The sequence below is a fragment of the Struthio camelus genome, chromosome 3 (genome assembly GCF_040807025.1).
Source record: "Struthio camelus isolate bStrCam1 chromosome 3, bStrCam1.hap1, whole genome shotgun sequence".
Lineage (NCBI taxonomy): Eukaryota > Metazoa > Chordata > Aves > Struthioniformes > Struthionidae > Struthio > Struthio camelus.
Genome location: NC_090944.1, coordinates 92,449,891 through 92,472,404, shown reverse-complemented (window position 1 = coordinate 92,472,404; position 22,514 = coordinate 92,449,891).

Below are 22,514 nucleotides of genomic sequence, written 5' to 3'. Positions count from 1 at the left end.
TTGAATCGCCGCAGCTCCAGCTGTTGGCTTTCTTGGCAGTTACATGCTTCACTTCCTTAGTTACCAGCATGCTGGGCTCTGGGATGTTCTCGTAAGATTTGCGAAATAGAACAGGAACAAGTTGTAAGTTACTGAGATGCTCAACCATCGCTGCGTTTTATCAACAAAAAATGTGTAGGAATTTCCCCTGCTTACTGCGAAGTGGTCAATAAGGCATCTTGGGAGCAAGGTATACTGTGAACACCCTAACCTGTGAAGAAAAATGGGAACATGAGAGTCAGATTTTTAACCAGAGAGAAGTGCTGCAAGTTGCAAAGACCAGGGCAATTTATAGAGGCTGTATGGTGTCTTCATGGTCTCAGCTTCCTGTCAGCTTCTGAAAGTCACCCCCTTGTTACTCTTCTGCTCCCCCAAGATGCCTGACCTCACTTTTTCCCTGAATTTCACAGACTTGCACAGAATAGCTGAGTTCGGAAGAGACCTCTGGAGATCTTCTGGTCCAGCACCCTGCTCAAGCAAGGTCAGGTAGAGCAGGTTGATTTTGTGTCCCTGCAGCTGTCTGACGTCTCCTCAGGTCTCCTGCAAGCCTTAGAAGATTAGAGGGAGCTAGGAGACCAAGTTTTCTCTCATCCCCATTGAGATACAAAAAAAATCTGTAAGGAAGGGTGTCAGTGATGAGGACCACAGCCCAGAGATGCAGCAGCCACTGGGGATGGGGCGGATGTGTAGTTCAGAAGAATCAGGATTTGATGGGATCAAGGAAACGTGGAAATATGAACCATCCTTTGGTCCTTCTGAATGAGGGAGCCTGATGCGCCTGTGAGAGGACGTGATTGCCTATCTCAGCAATTATTGCGGAAGTCAGGCAGATGACTGCTCCGGGGGACTGCATGCTAGAGCGGTGCTCAGAGAACTTCTGAGATCCAGGGCTGTCTTCGTCTGTGCTTCCCATGGCAACGTCTGCCTGAGGTTCCCCTCAGATTCAACCTCACATTCAGCAAATTATCTGGAATTTTTGTTTGCCTCCTGAAGAGTTGTTGTGCCACACCTGGAAACTATGCTCAGTCCCCAAACTCTGAAACTCTGGGAGCCATGACCCACTCCAAGGGCAAAACTCAAAGCCCACACGCAGATATGGAGATGTTCCCAGCCAGCCCATTGCTCTGGAGAATTTTTCTTCCCTTTTTTTTTTGAACCTGTTTCTGGGAGAAAGAGATCCCTTTCATAGTTTGCTGTGCTCCTCTCCCCAGATAGTCTTCAGTCAGTGCCTCGTGTTTTAGCCAGCTACTTAACAGTAAGGAACACCCTTCCAAACTACCCTCACTTCTTGTGTGCAGAGCCAGCTGCTATTACCAGAGCGTAACAAGTAGTTTCTTCCCCCTGCCCTTTGGGCTATGCGTGCTGAGTCTGGTCTTTCCAGCCTTTGCTAGTCCAGGAAAAAAAAAAAAAAAAGGATGGAATTCAAAGACCCAAGTGTTTGCATTCAAGCACAGAAGCTGTGCTATTCCACCCAGGAGCCTCTGCCTTGAAGCATGTAGTCCCTTTCCCAGCAGCCTTGCTGATATGGCCTTGCCTTTGACATGACGTAGCAGTGTCCAGTGTCTCTTGCTTGGCTCCTGGGTTGTTTCAAAGGCAGAATCTAAGGATTTGCTGGCAGTCTAAAACATTCCTTGTCCTCTAAAGCTCAATCATTTTGCCATGGCAAAGTTTCGGGACAGCATGAGCACGATGCAGCAGTTTGGTTGCCTCGGGGCAGCAGAAGCAATATCTCTCCAGCACATTCAAGTCTTGCTTGTGGTCAAACCTCTGCTCATATTGCGTGCAGGCAAATGGCAAGCACCCACAGGAATCTGCCTAACCAATACACACCCTCTCAGTTGAGCGGGAAAGAGATTTTGGAGTGGAAAGGAACCAAGCAGCAGCCATCACATTTCTCACTCAGCAAGCGCTTTGGCTCTGCAGCCGCGCTCAAGGACTATGGGCAGACTCAGGCTAATACCGGTTGCAGCAAACAAAGCCCTTTTCCCAGTCACAGCCATTGGCACCCAGCAGAGACACTGAAACTCACCTGGACTCCAGATGGCTGCATCCACTGGGACTGCAAACACCCAAACATAGCCTTGCTGACGATCCCTGCTGCACAGGGCAGAGCTCACAGAGCAGTTGTGAAACGTCCTCCATCCTAGCCATGAAATAGCCTCATACTCAATGACCGATATATTCCCCCCAGAAGGCCACTCTGGCTATTTCTGAATGGCTGCCTTACCAGCATGAGGCAAAATCGTAGTAGCAGTGCAGGCACAACTGCCTGATGTTATTGATTCCCGGCGACGAGCGGGCAGTGTAATCTGTCTGCTTTTGTTCCGTTCGCTTGGTGGTGTGTTCTCATTAGCCCCCCACGGACAGTCAACCTGTCAGCAGGTCTGCACTCCAACTGCCTGACCTCTGACTTCCACTCATTCTTCCACAAATTAATTTCCCAAATTGACAAATTAAAGTGCACAGTATGCCCAAGGTCACTAAATCACACTGGGTTCTGGTAAATGTCAACCAGCATTGGAAAAAAAAAAATAGAGGGGAGCAGGGGAAGTGAAGGTAAAAAGGAAGAAAAGGAAAACAATGCTTTTATTTGAAAAAATGAAAAAAACTCTGAACTGCAGTTTCTGATTTTCAGATGATGCTGCTACTTGAGAGTAATTAAATGAAAGCTGGCAGTTCCCCACATACACAAAAAAAGGCTGAAAATGGCTGAATGGAGCTCTGTGGCTCAGCAGAAGGTCAGTGCAGCTTCTCATACTGGCCTCGGCCATCCCGGAGGAGCCAAGTCCCCGCAAAGCGCCAGGCCAGATCCTGTCTCACTTGCACTGCCATCGCACTAACTCATTGCAATTAAATAACTTCTGTTCTCCAGACCAGGTCTATGACACTGACGTCAGGCGATTTGGTCTACGCGGTTTCCTGGAGCTGGGGTGGGAGAGCAGATTGGCATCAGGAAGTCCCAGGGAGCCAGGAGTATTTATTACTGTACTGAGCCCCACCGAGCCCCCAGGTGCCAGGAAAAAACACACAGCTAGGAGAAACCTTTGGGGACAGCAAGCCTAGCAAGCCCCCACCACAGCCGTACACACATCGTCTAATCCCTCCCATCACCCGACTGCTGTCGGGTAGGGAATAAGACCTTTCTGCCCTACCACCTGCCCAGAAGTGCCCAGAAAACCTCCAAGCCTCAGGGCAGCTCCCCTTATATTTGTTCTTGTGCCAGCATTGTCTTGATCTGAAACCGTGTTTTCCTCTCCTTTGTATTCATCCCCCTTGCTGTATTTGTAGAAAGTGGCCGTGTCTCCTCTGAGCCGCCGGTTTGCTGGGCAAAGGAGGCCAGCGAGGTACGGCAGACGCTCCGCTCCCCCGACGTGCCTAACAGCCCCCCTCTGCACGTGCTCCAGCTGGGGTTCATCTTTCACGACTGTGGCAGACAGCGGTGCTCCAGGGGAGCTCTCACCCCTCCGCAGTGGCATTAATACTTCCCTGCCTCTTGGGAAGGCTGTGACTCATAGACCCTACACTCACATTTGTCTTTTTCATGGTTGCATGATATCTCTGCTTCTTAGTTACCCCCGATCAACTAATACACCCGGGTCTTTCTCTTCTACGCTTCTTTTGAGCTGATAAGCTTGCAGCTTGTAGTGGAAATTCATGTTATTAGTCCCTAAGTGCGTGACCTTGCACTCCATAATATTGAATTTCATCCCATTTCTATTAGTCCAGTCCTCAAGGTCAGCCAGTGCTTCCTGTATCATACCCTGATCTTCCTGCATAATGACTATGCTCCCAAACTTACTGTCATCAGCAAATTTCTTCTGCACACTCCTACCTTTCCTGCCAAGGTTATTAATGAAAATATTAAGCATAGTCAGTTGCAAGACTTTTCCTTGAGCAATTGCCCTCAATTTCCTTGAGCAAGTACTGCTCCAGCTTGACCATTCCCACTTCAACACTACCTGTATTCATCCCTCCCTTTGCCAGGGCTCCACACACTTACTATTCTTCTGCCTATCCCTATCATCCCCCATTGAACAAATAATTTCCCATGTGGCATCATGTCAAATGCTTTGCTGATAACCAGATAGATCAGCTGTGTTTTCTTTACCTGGAAATCAATTAGCTTGCTTTGATAAGATATCATGTTCTTCTGGCACAATTCACCTTTGACAAAACCAGGTTGCATATAATCTTGCTTTCTATTTGTTTCTCTTGTTCTTTCCTGTAAAGGTCCCAAAGATGTTTTACCTTGCACTGATTCCTCATGAAAGGACACTGACTGTGCAGATAAAAGCAGCAAGTGTAGGCCAGTTAGCAGTGTTTTCACCTGGGTAGACACGAGAAAGAAAGAACTGCCATCGCAATCATTTCCTTTGCTCTTTTTTCTACAGCCCTTCCCCTTGTGTGTGGAAGTAGCAGCATCTGGGATAGCACGTGTCCAAGTCCAAGTGTGGTACCTGGAACAGAATTTAACTGCATTACCAAAAACTGGAGTTTGTTGCAAACGACAAAGAGAGGACTAGGACCAGATGCTCCCACTTTCATTCTCCCTGCATGGCGCTTCACAGTTCTGCTGAAATAAGTAGGACTGTTCATGGAGTAAATTATTACTCCGTACAAGCTGGGTTCAGTGACTGCCGTCTGGAACAATTTCATTGCTTGCCTGAGCTGTTTCTATTATCATCATGGACAGGGGTCAGCAAATATGGGAACCTGGCCTACATTTGCTGTTGTCGTTTTTATTGTTGCTTATCAGAGCATCCTTCCAAGGAGCTATGCGTTCAATAGATTCCCCCGTAGCATTGCCTCTTGACAGATGTGCAGTCAGTGCCATCATATTATTCAGGAAGTCACTGACAAGCAGAGAATGGAGGTTTTTTTCTTCCTGCATCGAGACAAAAATATCAGTCTGCATTTGCTTGAGTTTATTTTGTATTTCTGTAAGGCTCTGTTCTGCACAGCCCAACTGTACAGGGTAAGAGGTATGAGTTGTCACTTAGGGTCCTATCGTGGGAGACAGAATTTTAAATGTTTAGCAGAAATCCCTCTGAGTCAACTTTCCTGCCAAGTCCCACGGGTTTAGAAACTTATTGCTGCTCTGCAGCAGAAATAAAGGGTTATGCTGCTCACGATAGCCACTGACTCAGCTCAGTAGCAAAGGAAACAGGCTCTGTCCCTCACTGCCCATCATGTACGCCAATAAAAAATTAATCAAGTAAATAGCCACACATATTTTTATGTGCCTAGATAAAAGGTGGCATCATGTTGATAAATATCTCAGGGAAATTCTTACTGCTTCCTTACTCTCTTGCACTGGTGTGAAGCCTGGGTCAAAGACAAGCCCAAAGTGAACACTTAGACATAACTCCTCTGAGCAGGATAAGGTAGGCATGAACTTGTGCATATCACCTTGGAACTGCCTGTTTCAGTTCTTCCCTACTCCCAGACGGTAAAACACAGCATAAGAACAAATTACTATCTGGAGAATTTTATTCCTCTTTTCTTTAACCACAATTTATTCTCTTCCCTGTAACCATGACATAACTATACCTCTCAGCCAGCAGTTCAGCTCATAAAATTTGCTCTTCCAAATAAAAGATGATCATGTCACCAGAAAGTTTCAATGTTACTTTTAAGACCACTAATTGATTCTGTTGCTCTGCTATCCTCTTGCAAAGCATTCCAGAGCCTAGGAACATTAACAAGCAAATGCTCTGGCACCAGCTGTCTTAAGCCTAAATCTAGTCTCCACCAAAAGGCTGGCATTAGATGTCTTCTCATTTTACATGTTTGCATTTTTACAACAACATTCCACAGTTTTGAGGCTACTGTAGCTTGCTGAAGAATCAATGTGGTGATCTTCAAACTGAATCTTACCTTAGGAGACGAAAAGCAATAGCAACAATAGAAAAAAAAAAAAGAAGAAGTTGCTATCTATGTTACCCGCAGTGAGCATATAGCTGGGTGCATCTTCCAGGACATGGACATGAACTAGAGGGGCTGTGCCATTTATTCTCCTGGGCCCAGGGCCCTGTCTAACTTAGGTAAATGAGAGTGTTTATTGAACATGTTGGTTGAAACAAAAGAATTACTCTGTTTTTTTTTTTTTTAATACTAGAAACTTTAGTCTTTTCAGGGTGCTGTATAGTATTTAAAAACAGACAGCAGTACAGATTAAGAACAGCCCTGCTGGTCAGTTCAAATGTTCATCTCACCCAATAGCATGTACACAGAAGGCAATGGTAGCAGACATAGACATAAGACAGAGGTGGGGACGGCATGAGCCAGAAGGCTCCATATATACGAGCCGGAAGGCTTCGTATACTCTTCCCAGACCCAAGAGCAGCTGAACTCGCTAACATGGTTGCAACACCACTGACTTTGTTGATTCCAAGTGTTAATTGGTGTCTAAATCATGTTACTTAGTGCCTGTGGCTCAGGCACTAAGCTCAGTTATTAGCTCAGTCTCACAGCCAAGACAAAGGCCAAGAAGGCCTAGAAATTAGCCTGTGAGGCCAGAATGTGTACTGGAATTGTTAAAGCATTGCACACTTTTTCATCTTGTGCAAAAAGACTGCCCCTTCCTTTTAATACTTCACACTGCTGCACTTTACTTGCTGCCGCTCGCTGAAACAATATCCTCCCTCCTGTGTGCTCTGGGCAAACAGGTAAGACAAACACAAGTAGACATAAGGCGTGTTACAGAAACTATTAAAGCAGCACAGCTAAAAGTCCCAGGGCCACTACCTAGAATCACCTCTCCCACCTGATGACTTGTAGTGATTTTTATTTAAAAGAGATCAAGCCCAGCTCCTTGGTCCTCGGTGTTCCTATTCACAAAACATAGTCTACCCAGAGAAGTAAAAACCACAAGCCATGGAGACCATAACAAAGTTCAGGTAGGCTAAAAGTTTAAACTATTAACTGGGAGCTGTCAGGGAGATGCTCTAGATTTACCCTGGTGCAAATAGGATCTGCATTTGACCCATTTCTTTCACAGCAGTTTGCTAGCTGTGATCAGACTACACACATGGGTTTTGCTACTTTCAGTGCCATAAAATAAAGTACAGAAAAGCAAGTATAAAAGTAAAACAGAGACTTAGGGGAAAAGGTGAGATCGTTTATTATGATCAAAACTTTGTACTTCATGTCACCAAGTGGACTTGTCAGTCTCACACGCATAGCCGAGGAAATCAACCCTCGACCTCAGAAATTACGCTATGTATCATATGACCTGCTGGCATATTAATACCCTTTCCTTTTTAAATCTTTGCTCTCCCTTCAGAGTCTGCCCTCCCAGTGGGGATCAGACTGACACATTATAGCCTCAGTTTTCTTTCTGAGCTGACAACTCGTCCAGGAAGAGCTGGCTAGGATGTCAGTCTTTGGAGGATATGTAGAAAATTCCAAAGTGGAATTTGCATATCATCACTTTACTGGAAAGTATAATAATAAGAAATGGATACTTCACTCTTCTAGGGCAATAACTCCAGCTTTTAGTTAGCGTATCTCACTCGAAATTAAAAGAGCTGCACTGAGTTTCATCGAGTGACAATCTGGTCCGTAACGCTGAGTTGAGAAAAAGCCAGTGAAGAGACAGCCACTCTGGGTCTCTGCCTTTTTCCTCCTCCTTGTATCTATTTATGGAAATACTGGGAAATTGCAAATATAGTCATTATTTTAGGTGACTCCAGTTGTTACCTCTGGAAACCTTCTTGGAAAAGCTCCTATAAAAAACACCTATGCATAAAATGCAATCTAGAAGGATAAAATGGGAAACAGAAAACCTGAGAAACTGATTAATTCTTTCAACTGCCTTTCCAATTGATAGATTCTGACCCAGGAAAACCACCCCTGAAGTTAATACCGGCTGGCACCATTGCTGGAAATGCTGAGGCTTTTTAAACAGAGCAGATGATAGCGTAGTTACGCCAATATAATATTGCCTTGCGTTAATACTGGACTGATCCTCCTGTGGATATTTTTACTCTGGAACAAAGGTTTCATTTCTCAACTTACTTTGTGATTACAGACTGTGTGTATGTTAAATGAGGGGGAAAAGCTACGCATGGACACCAGGAGCAGTATATTCATACTGGTGAACTTCTCAAGGTAGAGCCCTCACCTAGGAGTCCAGGTTGACTGGTATCTGGAAAACATATGCCTCTTCCCCGCAGTAGGCACCTGTAACTCAGGGATGAGAGTCACATCCCTATTCAGGCCAGCTATTACTGGTGCCTAATTTAGAAATCAGCTCTGTGGTAATGTCTGTGGTCAATAGAGAAATGAGGAAAACTCTTATTTTGCAGGGCTGCCAGCCCTCAGTAGAAAGAATTAGTCCCTGGACTTCAGTAAGTCTAGCAGGTAGACTGCACATGGCCTGGTACTAAATGAAGATGGGAAGAGCCCACCACCAGCCAAGGAGGGAACACGCTCAAACACAGCAGCTTTGACACTTCCTTTTTTGCACTACAGCCCAGGCTCTGTCAGCAGCTGATGCGTAAAGAAACATTCTTATGCTTTTGTCATCCTCCACAGTTCCCTGGCCTCGCACCACACTGGAAAGGCAAACTGCTCCCTCCTGCTGAAGAACGGATGTGAAAACAGGGCTTATTTAAGCCTTCTCAACCACACCATGTTCCCCTGTAAAGCCTGGCACAATACAGCCCTCAATGGCTTAGCTATGATGTAATTACAGTGGAAGGTGCCAAATTTACAAGGGGTAAGTCATAAAAATTTCAAAAAGTGGAGAATTTGGGAAACTACCTACATCCTGTGCTTATTCCGTGATCTTTTGGTGCATATATTGGAGCACCTTTCACTGGAAACTCACAGGAAAAGTGTTATTCCACAGAAACTTAGTGAACAGGAGATCAAGCTCTTAAGGCTTAGCTCAAACTTGTGTCAGCAGGACAGGTGAAGGATCAGAAATGTGTAAATTCATCTCTCCCAATTGGTGATGGTCAAATTCCTTTCTCCTAAAAGTTACCTGCCAGAAGTGATTTTGGGTGGCTGTTTCCAGAAGCCTTGCTATTTTCTCTGGAGAACGATGCCCACGCATTCACAAGAGTCCCAGGCTGTCTAAAAGACCAGTGTGACCTATACCAAGGAGATGCTACTGTGTGCCCAAAGAGTTTGCACCTTAAAAAGGAGGCCACCCTGCAACATAATCGTACTTGAATCCTTTCCTCAATATCCTTCCATCCACAAAGTCAAAGTAAGCAGGCTGTGGCTACTAAAAGTAAATTCGTCTGCCTATTCCTCCAAGCTTGGGACCAGGAGGCTTTTCAGTGCATCAGCTCCAAATGCACTCGTCTCAAAGGCCTTGCCTATGGTGGTCTTGACATGTTTTTGCTGCACTCCTTTTCTGCCACACTCACACTGCCCAGCTAATCCAGGGTCTGACTTGTGTCAGCCAGACCTACTTTAAAACCTCATTCAAAATCACTTCAGCTAGTGTGGTACACTGCTACTGCAGCGATAAGAGCATAGATAGGTAGAAAAGGACACAGCTACATGCTGATGATAGTCTCTTACTCATTGAATACAAGAAAAAATTGTCTCCTTAGCAAGCACCCGGCTAACCTCATCTGTGAGGAGACCTTTTTTTCTCAAAAATTAAGCAAAAATAAACTTCAGGTCAATTAACTGACTGGTAATGAACATAGTCTTTTGCAGCTTCTCACCCATTATCATTTCTGGCCCCAAAAAGTAATGTGGACAGACAGATTTAATTAGGGGGAGTAAAATGCCATAGGGAGTCCCTTGTTAATGATATGCTGTCCTTTTCCAAGGAGCCTTCCTGGAGGTTCTTCAGATGCTGTGAAATTGTATCCTTCAGCTTTGAGGGGGAAGGGATTAGGAGCACAACTGTCCTCTGAGCTACTTCTTTCCTCTGACTTACGTTGAAGTTAAAGTTGACCAAAGAGCCTACAGGGACCAAGATGTCATGGGTAAGTCATCCCATACTGCTCTGTCTGAAGGCAGACCACTAGTAGAGTGAGCTCAACTCTCTCAGGAGATATGCTGCTGAGGAGAGAGAGTCCAGAGAAGCTCTGAGATATAAGCCATCCATCTCTCCTTTTTATGAGGAAACGTGAGAAATAGCTGCAGTTTCCTAGATCATTTCTGCTCTTTCTGTAGCCCTTAGTCAATCCCACCAACAGTGGGGATGCCTAAAGCAGTCTGATGTGCCCTACATCAGAACTGTAGCTGTAAGTTGCTGACCTGCATGCATAAGGATGTTTCTCCACAAGACATATGAGAGCTCCTACGCACACATGCAGGTCAGCCCTACTGTCCAGCAAGCACCATGCATGTGGGACAACACACTCGCTATGCAAACTCAGGAGGGATGTTGTGTTCATGGGCAGAGGCAGTTCAGCCTCGATTTCCTGATACGTAGGAGTCCAGCTAGGGGCCACATTAAACTGCAGGTTATCAGATTGCCATCAGAGTACAGTGGTCCATCTTCAGAACTGATAGGGATAGCAAGCCTGTATTTTGGGGGCAGTGTTTTCCCAGAGGCCATAATCCAGTCCATAGTGTTTTCCCTATGTGCTAAATTCACACCGTGTTTGAGGAGGGGCTGGGATTTCAGTCAGGAAATCTCTGAACAGTAACTAAATTCTTTCAGCATTGGCTAGGGATGGCTCTGCTACAGATGAATCGTCCTGAAGAGAAAAGCCCTGGGTGGGCATGGATGAGTCCCTCCCTTTACCCCCACCCCAATGCTTTGAATACTGGAGTGTTTTGATTTTTAAAACATATGTCTGACAAATGTAGCTGTGATAATGAGGAACATGTCAATATCTGCCATGTTTCCTGTTCAAATTTCCGTTTTCATTTCTAAAGTTCAAGTACATCTTGATCCTCACGAGATAAATGTGAACAAGTAGAACAGAAGTGTAGAGAGGAGGAGGTGAGAACTCAGAGCAGCAATGAAAACAAGAACCATTGCAAAACACAGTTGGGCTCTGCTGAGGAATAGGGCTGACTCAGCAGCCCTGTTCAGCTCTGACAAACAGGTTAGGTTGAAGGACCTGACTGGCAGTTACAGCACATGCCCTGTGCCGCCCTGACTGGCCACCGTTGCACTCGTTCTCCAATGGATTTGTTTCCAGCTGCCAAGGAGATGATAAATGTTTCTGTGGCCCAACTCGTCACTTCCCCCTCCTTCCCCAACTGCATGTAACAATTATTATATTCTTAATCAAGCACCAAAGACCACATAAAGTAGCACTTAAAGTGAGCCGCAGTCCTCCAGTGCCAAAACTTCCTTGTGATATGTCTTCTGCAGCACAGAGCCTGCTTGCCTCAGTGGATGGTGCTCAGACCTCACAGCCACAACAGGCCACCTACACACTTTTCACAAACACATGTGCTGTCCTTCGGTGCAGAAGAGGAGATGTTTCAGTAGAGAGCCAACAGAGATACGAACTACTCATTTCAAACACAGCATTCATGGAACATCCTCCACCACCAGCAGCCACACAGCTGAAATTTAGCGGCATGAAAATACTATTTTAGTCTCTTAGCACACACTGCTCAGCTTTTTCAGAATAAAAAGAGCATTTTGACTCATTCTTTTGAACGCAGACCAGTTCCTAGACTTTGTGAGTCAATTCAGATCAGTCTATCCCGACAGATTTTGGTATGATTTTTATTCTAAGAATATCTTTACTGAACTTAAGATTAGACATTGTAAGAAATATAAAAATCTTTGACGGGAGGGGAAGGGAAGAGAGACGAGATCATTATCTAGAGTTTTAAGATAACATTTGAGAGGTTTCAGAAATGCAGCAAATAGCGTTACAGAGAAGTTGATTGCTTTTACTGAGAGTTATACTAAAAAAAAGACAATTTCCAGAAATCATTAGTAGGAGCAAGGAGATGGAATATGGAAGCTCCATATGGAGAGGACTTCTATGGTTAAACCTTCTACTTCACGCTTGTGAAGAGTTAAATTAGGCAACAAAATTCTGGCTGTCACTGATGGGTTGGTATAGGTGAGGGCAGCTCAAGTTAGTGATTGTGTCAGCTATTCATAGCAAGCTTTGAGACCTGCTAACCTACTCCGAAGGGTCGCGTGACCTACTACCACAAGTTCCAGCTAGTTCTTGTCACAAGCATGCATCTTACTGGGCAGGAAGGAGGGTCCTCTTGACTGCAGAGCTAGATAGCACCTAGATTATTTCTTCCTCCAAAGGAGTATCTGCCGTTACTGGCAGTTTTGGCAACCTTCCTATCCGCAACTGGTCAAAGAGTGTTTCCACTGACCCACTTTCCTTGGCTATTTTTCACTAACAAGCAGGTTAGATAGATACACTGCTCTTCAATTTCAGCTTCACCAGTGCTGTGATTTTTCTGCATCTCTTAAAATTAGGCCAATTAGTTTTAGGTCACTAAAGGGTCCCACACACAAATGTCAACTGCCATTGGACGTCTTAGAGTATCCAGGACATCTAGGGCACAGCTGCACCCTTCAGCAGTGGGAGCTGAAGGCCAGGGGATACCTTGGGGTGTGGAGACAGGCACTGGGTGCCTGTGCGTAGGTACCAATTGTTTCCTCCCTCTGGGCAGAGGCATCCGCCTCTAACAAGCCACACTTGTTTTGCTTAGTTTGAAAACACTGAAGTTGTCTTTAAAAAAACATCACTCATACATCAGAATAATCTCACCTCGTAGACCTTGACAAGCCATGATTAAGCATTTTCCCTTACCAATTGCTGTGGGAAACGGTAAACACCAACACAAGGCAAGTCCTAAGATAACGCTCCAGAATCTGGCTATGGAACAGCCAAAATCCAAACCCTAATTACCCTGTCCTACTTTTATTGAAAATTGACCTTCCTCAGGCAAATCTGTAAAATTCACAATATTCATAATAATGGTGATTATTAATTAGCAGTGCACCAGGAATCAGGTATTGATCATTACATAATAACTGATCAACAGATACTTTTGCTAGGGAAAGGAGTGAAAACATCACTCAGAAAGCTCTACTTGGACATTGACATTTGGTCTGGCAGGGGAGGGTTTTGGTGCCTCTTGCCTAAAGTTGAACAGACTGATCAAGTGTCACCCCCAAGGTCACCCTGCAAGCCCTTGGCTCAGGAGGAATTATAGCGCGGCAAGATCTTTTGTGACTCCTAGCCTTGTCCTCCAGACTCTAGACCCCATGACTCCTCATCAAAATATGACCTGCTTAGATAAAAATATGCATTATTGTTTCACCCTGAACCAACTGGTATACAAAATAACTGCGGCCTGGTGGTGTTTTTCCTCAGTGAGCCGCACAGGTTTTCTCTCCTGCCTGTTACTCTCAGCAGGCTGCTACTGGCAAAATTACATAGCTAAACTGCTAGCCAGTATCACTGGTAATGAAAATGTGCAAGATCAGCATATATTTACATAAACACACCTCACTGTACAATCAACACAAACCTTACAATTTGGTAAGATCAGAACAATCAATCCTTTCAGTTTTATTCAGAAAAATCACCGTCTGCTTGAGAAAGCAGGAGGAAGCACACAGCATACTGGAATAACGGGGTGAGAGTCTTTTAAAAGTGCTGTCTGCATCTCTCAACCCGGGCACTTTTGTTGTGAACAGATCGAGTTTTGTGAGCAAGGAGGTTAAGGATTCAGACACACAGACTGCGTATGGGGCTTAAGGAGTTACTGTATGTCAGCTGAACCTCTGTAACCGTCCATGTCTGGGTTTTAATCTATTTCAGTTTAAGCTTCTTTCATCAAGTTTTCAGCTAAATGGCATTACCTCACAGCTAGGGCAGGCTACGCGCATACACAACAAACAGCTCCTGAGGTTACCATGGCTCAGCTGACAGGCAGGAATTTGTTATGCCACTGTTACTTGCTCATACGCAACAGCACTAAATTTAGGAGAGTGCCCCAATCAGGTGAAAATGAAGATTGATGGGTAAGAGCTAGCATGATCCTTTAACATTTTCTTTCTGGGACTTGCGATCGTCAGAGAGTTTCTGTAAGGTCGAGAACCGCAGGCTGGAAATCAAATCTTGGGGTTTGGCTGTTAAGCATATGCTGCTGAAATACATTTTTAGTGTGAGCTCCCGCAGGTTTTGCTGCCTGGAACTCAAGAAACCTAAGAGCTGTGAGTGAATAGAGAGGTATTCCCCAACCTTGAAACAAGCCACTCTTTGCAGGATCTATTGCTTTAATGATGTAACAGGCGACCCTTTAAATGCAAGCACCAACCTAAAGACATTGAACTCTGGGGCTTCGCAGGAACTGAGTCCTCAAGAGACACTCATGAAAATAGCTGATGTCATGATGTTTATGAATTTTTCAATATCTTTAAAATGCTCAGTCTTGATAAGGGCTGTAATGCATCCTATGCATCATCAGTGACTTCCTGCAAGTGAGGAATATTCATGGCAATTCGGGGCTCCAGAAAAGCTCATCACTCAGCCCAGAGGAGTTTAATACAAATATTGCACTATCTGAGGCCCAGGGAGCTGGAAGCTGGGATGAGATCATTCCACATTTCCAAAACAAAACGCCTCAGAAAGACTCAGAAGTGGAAAGCTCTTTAGCTTTCACGTCCCATATAGACTTACTGAAATCACAGCTCCAGAGCACAGCTTTAAGCATTCACTTTTCTTTTTGTGCTCTGACGTTCTTCTCTAAAGAGAAAAGCAGGAACCCTAGTATTCCTAACGAGGAGTTCAGAGGTTTGTTTCCTGCCTGCTCAGTAACCTAAAGTCTTCAGGTGGACAGTGAAAAGAAAGGCCATGGACTGTCAGTATTAAAAGGTACGCTCCCCAGGAGTAAGAATATTGTCTACTACAGGAAAAAAATGCACTTTTCAGCTGTTGTCACTTGAACTTACGATGGAGTATGGAACTGATGGTTTTCTCAGCATTTAAATCTCAGGTATTATTGAGGATGTTTCCAAAGACATTCCTATCATGGGAGAACAATACAAACAAAAAATCCCGTTACTAGCAGCAGAGGCTGCATTTGCAGGCAAGGCTTTGCACACCGAGCTGAAAATCTACTCCATTACACCAGCACATTCTGGTGCAATAAAAAGAATTGGGCGTTCAAAAACTGAAGCAAAGGGGTTTTTTCTTCCTATTAGAGCTGCACATTCCCGTGATAAGGAAGGCACCTGGGGTGAAAAATCTCATAATTGGGCCTTCATTAGCTTTGGTTTGCTGACAGGATTCCCTAGTCTTTCATGTTCTGGCAGCCTGTCACTCCCCTAGCGGAGCGATACTGCACCAAACAAATGCCACCAGAGCAACAGGGAATGAGCACAGCCGGTGGGCTGTGCTGTGAGCCAGGTGCTTGCCCTTCACACTGCCCAAGGTACTGTCCCCCAGCGTCTTGAGCCAACAGCTCTGCTGGGACTGGATGTCCAAGATGCCAAGGGAAAAAATGTTCTTTAATCAAAGCAACTTTCTTTCAAAACGCTCCGTCCCAAAGCCTGGCTAGCGGCAAGGTGAACCACCTTGATTCTTAGAAGAGGGCTGTCTCAGGATATCTATACCTAGTATAGATCTCTGTCTGGCAGTGGAGTCACAGCTGCTTTATACCATCAAAAATGTGGCCCTGTGCCACCAACATTGTTGACTGTCCTTATCGCTTCAACCAGCACAGGCCAGAACATGCAAAAAGCCTCTTTTCAGCTGCTCTCTCTGCCTCTCCCCTCCCCAGCCTGATCACCCATCTTTTCAAGTGTTTCAGGAACACATTAAGTCATTCTAGACAAGCTTTGCTGTCCGGCTAAACAAATGACCCTTTCTGAGCACCAAGCAAAATAACGGCTTGGGAACAATTGAAGGAAGTGCACCAAACAGACGCTCCTGCAGTAATTATCATTATTCATTTGGGGGAGAGGGGGAGCGAGGGAGCACCCTACGCCTGGACCACAGTCTCCTCTGAGGCCTGGGTCTGCTCCCATTGTTCTCTCCAGCAGCTTCAGCACTTCGGCGGGAGCAGGATCAGGCCTTTAATCCCCATTTCCTCTTGGCCGAATGAACTGCAGTGTATGCCAGTGACAGCTAAATGAAGGATTCCTTTTTCCAGAGGACCGGCAACAGCTCTTAACTCATAAACTCAAGGTAATTGACATCACAAACAAGCTTTACCCACAGGGACTCTAGAGCAGTCAACAATTGTGCTTTAATGAGTAGGAAGGGAGCCGGGGGGAAGTCCTTGTGCGCCACTGTAGGACCTTCTAAGAAAAGCTCTTTCCCTTTTCCAGGCAAGGCGGTGATTAAAGTCTGTGCACGAAACCCAGCAAGGAGCGAGGCCCCACTGAAAACAACTTTCTTCCTGACTTTCCTGTGGAAAAAAAAACAAGGAGGAAGAAAAATGGTTATTAGGACTTGAGAAGGACAGCATCAGCCAGTTAACAGACCTGAACAATAAAAGAGGAAGGCAAGCATAGATGAAAAAGTTGAAGGGCCCAGAGCTGTTGAGTTTTGCACATAAAAGACAACTAACAGAGTCCAAACACTTATATGAACTGCACAGAGGAGAGAGCACGGGGTGGAAGTGCCAACCCAGATATTGTATGAACAGACCTAACAAGGTTAGAGGTTCTCCTGCCTCATGATCTGTTTTGTGTTTCTTCTCCTGACTCAACAAAGCCATGGTCAGTTGGGTGTTCTGTGTCAGCATTTCACAGGGGGACCCTAGTCTCTACTGCAGAGGGGAAATGAAATAAAAGAGCAGTACGAGATCCTCATCATTTGCAGGACCACATTTGTCAACACTTTTACGGTGCTGCCCAATTCTCACTTTATCTGCTGGGCAAGAAAAGGCATTCATACTTTCTAAGGGCATTTTTGTTTGAATGGCTCCTTATCCTGAGAACCTACATGAAAAGGACCTGACTCTGAAATTTGCTGAGACCTTTGCACATATCTTAGATGCAACATGTTTCCAATTTACTGGAAAAAGAATGGAGCATTGGAAAATCCCATGCTTCATCTTCATAAAAATGTTAGTGTTGCTGATGATGTTTTTAATATTGGACCGCAAAGCTAATGGATGAGGTGTTGTACAAAGACAGTAAGGAAGGATCGTCCATGCCCACCAGGATTTACACTTAGATTAGGAACAGGGAGATAGCAACAAACAGGCGTGGAAACACGAGAACACTGTGACTAGTAACAATGATTTTCTAGAACAAAGACTTATGAGCAAATGATTGCAAGTGAATATCAAAGCCCTGAGATGGAAGAAGAGGATTAACCTCCTGAAAAGCCTCCAGGATGGGGCCGAAACAGACAGAAGGGAACATGAGAGAGCTGCCCCTGAGCAGAGGCAGAGCCTGCAGCCTTCCCAGTTCCTGGCACCTGCAAGGGGCGTCCCATTCTCTCCTCTTCCTCATGGGGCACGGGACAGACAGGAGAAGAAGGAAAATGTCCAGCTGCACAATAAGATATTTTCATGTTCTTGGCAAGCCCTGTGGGGGTTATCCTTACAAACTCTGATGAACCCAGAAGGTTTTCAGTTTCTTTTTGGGTTCATTGCTTGATCGTCTTTTGTCAGACCTTTAATGGCGGACAGCCTGAATCCTGCTTTTGTTCCCTCCACATGGCTCTGCTTTGTGATGGTCAAGGTGAAAAGGACTATTTTGCTGGCAGTCACTGCCGTCCATTCACACCTTAATTACAACCAAACCAAGGGGACTCAACTACGGAGGAGTTATCCCTGAACCCTGCAACCAAGGAGTTAACACAGTAGCACAGATAAGACATTAGCTACGTTTTGTGATTAGATTAAACCGTTAGTCACGTCCAGGCCCTTGGCCTGCTTTTGCAATGTGCCCTAACATAGCTGGGTTCCCTCAATAGTGTCTAATGACAAAACTTAATCAGCTGAGTCGGGTTTGAGCTTTTTCTTTCAGTACACCCAGAGCTCAATTTCTGCCAGAAAGGAAGGAAGATCTGTGAGTGAGTCCGCAGGAACAGCACTCAGTACATGCTATCTATCTCCAGCTCAGAGCCACGGTTAACACAGCTATGATTTCCAGACCTAGGCTGGTCTGTGTCCTGTCAGCTCAGAGTTTCAGCACAGGGATAGCAGGTGCAACTCTTCCACTAAGGAGCACCCATCCTGTGGGATTCATACAGTCTGCTTGTGTTAGACAGGAGCAATAACACTAGCTAAAGGGTGCCGCAACAAGCTTTAAAAACCTTTTCTGCAGGTGTAAAGAGTTACCATTCAGAGCAATGGAGTGCAGTAATGAAATAGTACTGTATGGTAATAACCAGCCACTCTTAGCTGTCCTTTTATATAGGGCAAGATTTTCTCCACTCTTGTTCTTTGCTTTGAAAACTCTGGTCGCTGCAGTGCATGAAAGAAAGACAGCTAGGAAGCAGAGCTGTTTCATACGCTTCATGATGGGAGTGAGTGTCTTCAGGAACGCATCCCATGTGAGGATCCATCACAGTATGGATCTGTTGTTACTAAGACCAGAATAATTTGCTATTTTGTTATAGATCAAAGCAAGACACCATTTACTACCCTACATCTACACACAACACTTCCCTTGAGGTCCCCAAAAAATGTGCCCATGCTCAGCTGAGGTACATTGCAGATTAGCTAATATGGCATTAACACTTTAGTTATTCGCTAATAGTGCAGGGCAGGCCCTTACTGAATTGCCTTACCTAAAAAGGTCCCTGGGTCTCCTAGATAATCTTCCAGCTTGAACCTGAAGACATCTGTAGATGCTATCCCTGACTCTGACAAAGATTTCTACTCGAGTGTCCCTTGTTAACCCCACACAAACTGTGAGAACAAGGTAAATGATACTTATCCATCCCAGAGCAAGGGATCAGAAGAAGCCGGTCATCAAGGCTGACAACATGGTTTGTAGTCCTCACATGAAGGTGCCACTATGTCCCTGTCAGGACAACAGAGGAGTTTCACAGCAATGGCAAGCAGCTATTTTCCCTAAGGACAGTGAAAGTTTTTCCACTGCTGTGATATGAAGAAAATCCATTGCTAGAGGACAATGCTGGGCATGAACAAGGGCTTCCCCCAACTTCTGTTGTAGAAAAATCAGCCTTGTTGCTCTTTCTAATGGCATGTCCAAGTTAAACAACCACAGTGGTGAGAAACTGCAGTGGCTGCATGGTATGGTGCAGCATACGGCACCAGGCTGAAGGTAGTTCTCTGCAAATGAGCAACTCATTCTCTGCTTCTACTGACGCCAGGGAGTACCCTCTTTGAGGTCACACAACTGCTTACTTTGAGATTCATTTATCATGGAAAGTCTTTTTAAAAAGTAAATGGGGTATGCAGTGTTGTAAGGGAGCCTGCCAGCATCATACAAGAAAGGGAGTAGGGGTTACTTTTTGGATCCAGGAATAAAAACCCAGACAGGTAAGAAAAGAGCAAGAGCTGTTCAGACCTTTGAAAGAATTGCAGCACTCTTCCTTTGGTTTGTACAGAAATGATCAAATTTACATTTATATAGTGTGGATGTCTCAGAAGGCTTTAAAATTTGTGCACAGGATTGCTCACTGCATATCCAAAAAGCTGAGGAGCAAAAGTCAAATTGCACACAGCAGACAAGACTGATTCAGAGAAAAAGGAAATTTAATCAGCACTGTTCCAAGTAAACCTCTACTTTTATGAAAAGCACCATGCGATGCATGCGTCAGCTACTTCTGCAGAGCAAAGTGCTCAGCTTATCAGCTTCAGAGTGGTGGAAGACTTTATTGGTTTTGCCTAGATGCATATCTCCAGCCCCAGAGTACAGAGATAAAACAAACTTGTGTTCGGACCACTAGGCCAATACCTTACCCACCTATTTGAGTTATTGGGTCTTTAACCATTTGGACACTGCATGAAAGAGATTTCTAGTTCAGAGATCATTAAAATGCAAATTAGTAATCAGTGCCATCACTTAAACTGTAGTTGCGGATTACTTGTTCACATCAAAGGGACAATGTGATGCTTTAAGGCTTGCCTGGTGATATAAGGTCCTTCCAGGCCACCTGTTCTTGGAGGAAGAGTGAGTTTGCACCTCGCAGAGTGAAGATCTTCCTAAACCTTGGCATTTGGTAATATTCACCCCCAACCAGATATTTGCTGCTCACTGGAAAATATTTCCTAGCTTTAGGAATTACCTCAAATTACCCCTCTGAAGTACAATTCCCCTCAGAAGTGTCTACACATACTAATTAGCTTGAATTTCTCGTATCCTTGGAGACAGAAGGTCCTATGGGTGAAATTCACCTGGCTTACCTCTGGCTGTTGGAGGAGCAGACACCTCATCTGGACTGGTCATCTGTGCTTCATCTCTAATCCGTGAAGGCGACTAGCATCCTCAGAGACAGACAGCCATTACCTCCATTTTAGATACTCACCACAGGGTAAGATGAATCATTTTCAAGACGTCAGTCCCTTACTAACAGCCATGACTACCTTGGATGCCTCACTCTCAGAAAGTGGGAATTTGATGAGGAGAATCTCACCACAGGGATCTGTCAAGATTGCCCCATGACACCAGAGAGGCTAAAAGATAAAACAGACAGAAGAAATACTTTGTAAGATAGAAAGTCGTCAGGCATGTTGGTACAAGACTAAACATGAGATCAAAAGTAAAAAAATATATAAGATGTAGTCTACATCTGAGAGCTGGGTACCTGTCTCGCTGTTCAGTCTTAGCCAGGAGTCCAAGGTACATCTGAGCCAACAGAGATGAAGAAACAGAGCAATGGGCCTAGCCGCCTTGTCCCTGTGGGCTCCCTGTTTCTGGGGCCAGCCCATCTTGATTTTCTGTGGTTCTGCTGGCAGCCTGCAGGACTCCTAGAGCCAAAGTATTCACTTTCTTGGCATACTCTTACCATCAGCACTCTCTTTGGTCTAGAGCACAGCTTCCTCTTTCATCCTAAGCCTGCTTCATATCCCAGCCAGATGCTGCTTTGATGATCCACCTCTGACATCTCTACCACTTTTTAGGCCGGGTGGAGGCTCGGACGCCCTTGCCAGCTGCCCAGGGCCACATGCCCAGCATGTGTGAGAGCCCTTAGCCCTTTGGCACACCTCAGATCACTGGTTAGTGTTTTTCTTGCAGAGTCACAGCTGTCTTGCTGGCCCAGGAGAAGAGAGTAACCGACTGTTAGCCGATATGCCACTTACACCTACTTTCACCCAGGTTTGAAATCCAGTGCATTACCAGCTTTCTGTGATACCAGGTCAGCAACAGGCTGCTTTACATGGATGCGGTTATGAGAGGGCTGCCTTCTGTCTCTGAACTGCTTGGGCCCCTCAACTGCAGGCAATCTAGTGAGCTCCGAAGCTTCCCGCCCACAGCTAAGTGGCCACGAAGTTACCTAAGAAAGACTTTGTTTTTTCAAAGCCACTGAACAGCCCCAGTGTCTACACTAGTAACAGGAGCTGTAGGTGCTCAGCACCTGAAAAATATGTGGGAGTCTAACCTTTGTTATCCATGATCATCCACTTTAATCCAGCCCTCACGTTCAGCGAATGAGAAGGAGGGGCGTATGGCAAGTAAGCAGCAGACTTTTGTGGGTTGTGACTCCTACTGTGTAGCATGTAAATGTCTCATCAGCAATACAGAGTATGCAAAACTGATGCAGATATTCAAAGAAAAAGACAGCAGTTCCAAATCAGTACCTTCTGCTCACCAAGTTGAGCCAATGCACACCCAGCTGCTACATCAGCCATGACATGCACGTGCTGCCTGCAAAAGTAACTTCTACTCTGAGAAATGGAATGAGCCATCTCTTTGTCCTTAACAAAAGGCAGAGTGTCTATTAAAAAATAAAAGGCACCACAAAGCAAACAAAATGATTCATTGGGATTTTAGGAATCACCTCTGAACACAGCAGGAGGGAAGGAGCTTGCAGTTACCCATTCTGGCTGCAGAATGGGATCAGCCCAAGAAAAAGTGTATTCCCACGGTAGACAGTTTGAGTTTGTTTTGTCAGACACTGAGGTTCAAATGACCTTTCTTTTTTGGCACAAGGACACTTTGGCAGCCTGAAGAGTGCGGGTGCTAAATAACAGTAACACCAGCTTTTCCCGGTACCACATACAGTAAACAATGCAAACAGTGTTTCAGGGACTTGGTGAGGCCGAGTCACCAGTTAGGATCCAGAGACAGATCACACTTTGGTTCATGAATGAATAGCTCCTATTTACTTGTAATCTCTGTCGTGGTGTGGGACACAGACATGCATGTGAGAGCAGCTCCTTGTGTGAAAAGATTTTTCACCTTTCCTGTCTTAGTACTTTGCTTCTTCAAATACCTTCTTGGATATCATTTCTACAGCTAAAGCGTCATGCAGAAAAGATATGCAGTCATGAGAACAGTATTGCGAAGTGAGTGTGTGGCATTAACGGCTACAGGAAGAGCAAATACTGTGCTACAGGGTTTACACCTGAAGTTACTTTTCAGTTTAGTTGTTGTCTGTTCATACCTGTGTGTCAACTTTCTG